The sequence below is a fragment of the Cyclopterus lumpus genome, chromosome 14 (assembly GCF_009769545.1).
Source record: "Cyclopterus lumpus isolate fCycLum1 chromosome 14, fCycLum1.pri, whole genome shotgun sequence".
NCBI classification, from domain to species: domain Eukaryota; kingdom Metazoa; phylum Chordata; class Actinopteri; order Perciformes; family Cyclopteridae; genus Cyclopterus; species Cyclopterus lumpus.
Genome location: NC_046979.1, coordinates 20891245 through 20896950, shown reverse-complemented (window position 1 = coordinate 20896950; position 5706 = coordinate 20891245).

Genomic DNA, 5706 nt, shown 5'->3' with positions numbered 1-5706 from the left:
GGAACCCCTTTGTGTTTTTAACATTACTCACTGACTAAAGGCGTAGGAGACGGTGGGGGGGAGGGACGGATGAAGAGCATGTGCAGCTAGGTTTGCAGATCCTCAGTCACAGAGCCGGAACACACTGAGGCCATGGTCCTCGGACTGACTATTGTTACTGTGACAGACTAATCTCTCAGCCCCTCTCCTTCATCCAGGCAAATACATCAGTGCTTGCATTGGGCCATCTGCTGGTAGATAGGAGGTCGGCCCAGACAGACTCCAGCAAGTGGTCCCAGGAATTAAGTCACCGTCACGTCCCATCGTTGATAGTTTAATCTCTTGGATTCACAGCATCTTTCTGTATGTATCTTTGACTGATAATGTAATGCTCTGTCTAGCTAGACAAACCCGAGAAGCGGAGAATGAAATGTTTCACAATATCAAAAAAGAGAGAGAAACAAAGTTTTTTGAAGCAATATACTTTTTTATTTCTTCTCTTTGTCAAAGAGATACCAGGGGGAAGAGGAAACATGGAATAATCTCAAATGTGAACTCTATGATTTGTCACAGCCACGTGAGCTTACACCAGGCAGTTGTGCACCTTAGACACTTGACACATCTGTATACTAATCATACTGACATTTAATCCAGTCACATGGCTAGCTTTGAATCATGTTAATATAACGGAATGCTGGTGTTACCCACCTGACTTCATTGGTGTCAATGAATACACAGTTCTACAGTCTCTTATCAGTTTAATTTAATGTAATTTTTTTACAATTTTCATTATTATTATTGTTTGTCTACGGCGATCCATGTAAAAAAAGAAAAAAGAACTTTACATCAAATTCTAATCCAAGGTGTGTTCAAAGTGGCAATGCTCAAAGTAATACTAAGCCCAATGTGACATGATGCCTTTGTATACATGACAAAAAATCAGAAGATTGCATGAAAAAAATCTACTAGTGCACCTGTTGAACTTGCCTTTTATTTTTATGTTCGTGGAATAGGTCGGGCAGTATTGGAATGGCAATAATTGAATGTGAGTGTGGGGGTATGGCAAATTGTATTTTACTATCACGGTCCACTTCTGAAAAACCAGAGGTAAGTTTGACAAAGTCGGGTTGTCTTCTAAACCACAGCGCGCATGAGAAGAAAGGGATGGTTTGTTTTTTTGGACAGGGGTTTACCAGATTAGAGACTACTCCTTGATCTGTGACATGAATTAAGACGCAAAATGGCCCCTCTGCTGTTTGTACTGTATTACTGCAATTCATTTCCCACAGAATGTATTGATTTTCGGCTGTGAAATGTTCTGTTTTGCGGTGCCCCAAAAATTGTAAAAAAAGAAAACAGCCCCTGAAGTGGTTTTGCTGAGAGTTGAGAAATGTGTGTTTCATTTGAAGTTCAGACCGATCGGAATCTCTCCATCAAAAGGCAAGTTAAATGTAAAACTGTCATTCGATTCATGAATTGTATATACCTATCTTTGTATGTATACCAATAAATCCTGTGCTCTAATAAAACAATACTCTGAACTGAAATGGGTAAAATTAAAACGTTTGTATTAATCCACAAATAAAGAAAAACAACTGTCACTCCAATATATGAACATTTAAATGAAGAATATGCAAATTAGGAGCCACTATAAAATAGCATAGTGTATATAAGTATCTAGTTGTATGAAACACATTTTACCAGGAAAGAGCAGCAGGACATACTGGCTTGTTGTATTTTTATATGCCTATACTTATTCTTCTCAGATTCAGCAGTTGCCCCAATAACAACGTGTAATATTGTCCGACAGAGCAGCCGATGTGTCGGTGAGAGGTGTGTTTGTTACAGTCATACATCACAGACATGATAAGTGCAACTAGTCTGGGCAGTTCAGTACATGCTGCTCTGGAAAGTGACTAAACTAAGGTATGGTACGCCTTGATCACAGAGATGTTTGGGAATTAGTCTATTGTTTGCCATGCATCAGTTATTTTTTTAAGTACCATTAAAGTTGTCAGGAAAATGTAGCCATTTTGACACGTTGTGCTCACATTAATGACAAAAGAGGGAATAGTGTGCAGTAGAACACGGGCAACAACTGCACCTCGAATGTGTAAAGAAATTTTAAAAAGTCTTCCTTTCTATAAGAACACCAAAAGCTCATCCCCTCGTCAGCTCTCAGATGTCGCTGACGAGGGGATGGACGAGCTATGCTACTGTGTGAATGTTCTCTTCGTTGTTTTTTTATTCATTACATAAGTGCCATGTGTTTGCTGAAGCAGTGAGTCAGAAGAGAAAATAGTCGCTTATTCAAACATGACAGTCATTGCAATGCATATTTTTTTATCATTGACATCAGAGCTGTAGTATTTCCGTGCGGCTGTAATTGATCATGGCAGATATTTAGCCTGCGTCACCACGTGCGTTGTGAGTGTTTTTGCTTCCCATCACTTTTAATGTACCACACCATGTTCTAACAGAAGCAGTTAAACTGAAATAGGCAGCATATAAACCATGACTGAAGAAAAAAAGAATATATATATATATATTGTGCAAACTTAGTTTCCTTCATTGACGGTCTTACAAGCGTGCACGTCATTGTTACTTCACATTACTACTTGCTGCTATGACATGAAACAAACCTCCAAACTGATGCAAACCTGACGTGCAGTTGACGTGCAGTTGACCTGGATGCCCGCGCCGGTCACAGACACGCGCCTAATGGAAACGATTTGTTCCTTGTTTTAAAACCCACGGGCCGAGTGGCTCTCCTCTCAGTCGCACCTTGAGACTAACAATGGACTTTTACTGCAGCTCCTTCAGTGTCCGCAAAAGGAAAAGACACAACCTTATCGCGGCGAGGTAGATTAGCGTTGGCTGTTCACGATGGGCAGTCCTCCATGGTAAAGCCTTGGTGCCCCAATACACAGTGGGTACAATGTGTAAACACACTCAACTGATCAATAAAATTAGGGAATTTTTTTAAAAATATTTTTTAAAGAGGATGTGTGTGTTCACATAAGCCCCTGATGTAAAAATACCTAATCTCATCCGAGCTATGTAACTGTGGTTTGAAATAAAAATGTGGTGTGGGTGCGTGAATAATTTATGAGTAAGAAAAACATAAAGGTCATGCTGCTTTTTGTTTTTGCACTAAAGCAAAGTCACCGTAAGACAGAGGTGGCGATGCAGGGGTCTGTTCTCTGATAAAACATACATACACAAACACGGTATTGCACAAACTCTGCACAACATGATGTGTGTTTCCAGATTGTACATTTGAATCATATGTGTGTGTATATTAAAATTCAGTAACATTTGCCAATATCTGTCTGGAAATATGAAATATGGTATTGTCTCATAAAATCTGTTTATCCCTTAATTTTGGCATTGTCTTTTGTCCCCTCTGTAGGTCTGTAGCGTGGCCCGTGACGGACACTTTAGACTGCCACTGCGATTTAGTGATTAATCAAAATTGCAATATACATTATATTAATCACTGCTAAATAGTTTTGGACCAAGATAAATGCTGATATATCTTGCCACTGTATTCTGGCAGTTTTAGTAATACTGTAAAACGCCATACCCAATGAGGTGCTCGAACTAAGACACAATTAGACCAAATACTGAGTAATGCAGACCTCCACAGATCTCCCAAATGTGTTCTGCTAGTTTAATAAATGGAAAATGCCTTTACTTTAAAATGGGATAGAAGTTGCACCTCTCTGTGAAACTTGACGTCTCAAAAGTCTGTCACGGATTAAAGTTTCAATGTCGAAGGTCTCAGTTTTGTTCTCTCTGGCGACACAAACAACTACAGGTGTGTTATTGGATCCAAACCATAGATCGTATAAGAAGTGGGCGTAGTTGTCGTGACATCACCCGTTTGTTTGTGGACTAATGGTCTGTCGGCATCTTGGATTATGGCTGACGCAATGTACTTTTTTTCCCCGCAACTAATGATCAGAAGTTACCATATTTGGAATGCGGATGCGTGATGTAGAGACGCGGTATACTAGCTTTAACGACCTGTCAATCACAGTAGCCATGCACTAAATGATACCCTGCTTTAGGGTCTGTTTGACTCTAAATGGACCATAATTTACAAAATGAACATGATGCTGTATTGAAGAAGACTTGAAGCTAGAGATTGAGACCATAAACTCATGTTTACAATGTTTACTGAGGGAATAAATCAAGAGAGAAGTAGTCATTTTCTCATAGACTTCTATACAATCAGAGGAGTCGCCAGTGGTCAGTAGAGAGAATGCAAGTTTTGAGACACCTCTGCATTGGCTTCAATCGGCAGAACCGGAGATTGCCGCCTGGCTTAAATGGTGTCGCCTGTGAATTTTCTTTTCTTTGGAATTGCACTTGTTTTGGACGTTTCATAGTCAGCAGCCATCGTTGTTCGTTTGTTTGGCCATCGTAACCATTTACATGCAATGCTAGCTAGGACGAGATAAAACCTGGCAGCGCTTCAAATTTTCAAGTAAATTTAGGAGGTATGTTGCGCTAGCTCTGCTGGCGGATGATGGAAAACACGTTACAAACCTTGCACCGCTTGTTACCGCTTGCTATCAAAGAAGCAATACAATTACATCCTATGTCCTTCAAAACACTTTTTCTTGACCTCAATGGAAAATGTCACACGGTCAAGGACATATTGTAAAAGAGAATTTATAAGGCATTCCACCGTGGCGCTGCCCCATGGAACGGTGGGTTGCCATTATCTCATTTAATTTTTTAAAGGATGATCTAGACTAGAGTATCCTATGCTAAAGGAGATTTAAAAAAGGCAGCACTGAATCACCTTTACTTGGCATTTAAAGGATTCGACCAGCTCTTATCATGGCTGCCACTTAGACACTTCTGGGTCATTTCACACCTTGTTGACCAAAAAAGACTGTCCGTACTTTCATTCAGTGAGATATAGGCTCAATCACCATTCTGTGACCTCATTTGGTGATGGACAGTGACTTAACAGACATCTATTTAAACTAAAATCTTCTCAATCACAGAAGAAACGTACCTCTTAGCTCACCTATGTTGCTGGAGGATCCGAGATCAAAGACATCAAGCAATCTGCATTTACAGCTGCTTTTTGTAAAACATTACTGCTGACTTATTTGGAAATCCAATCTTTGCATTGTTTCTGTGTGGATTCATGGACCATGGAATGACCCAGGCAGGTTAGACGGATTTGGAGCAAGAGCCATGGAGTGGACCTGCAGCGTTGGATAAGAATGTCATTGAAGCGTAGTCTTCAATGGCTTTCTCCAGACTCATATAGGATCTGTAACTAGGGGTGGCAAAGCCGAATAATTATTGTTTGTTTCCGAGGTCCCTCCCATTCAAGCAGATTATCATCTTTCTCCTGCAGTAAACAATAAACCTTTCTTTACATTTTCTGTCTATATTCTTCTTATTTAAGATGATCACACAAATATGGACATTAGAACCGTCATCTGCTGAAGGAGGACGGAACATGCGCTCACCTCAAATCTCGAGGAAAAATGAGAAAGGATTTTCCAGTGAAAGAAGTCCTGTCTTTTAGAATTTGAATAACGTTGCTTAGTTTTATTTTTTATATATTTTGTCAGGATGTATTTGCCTTTATTATGTATTATTATTATTATTCTCTGAATTCCTTTAGTATTTCAAAAGTACATGTATGGCATTTCTGGAGTGCGGCTCTGCCCACGTACAGTACGCAGCAACGGAAGC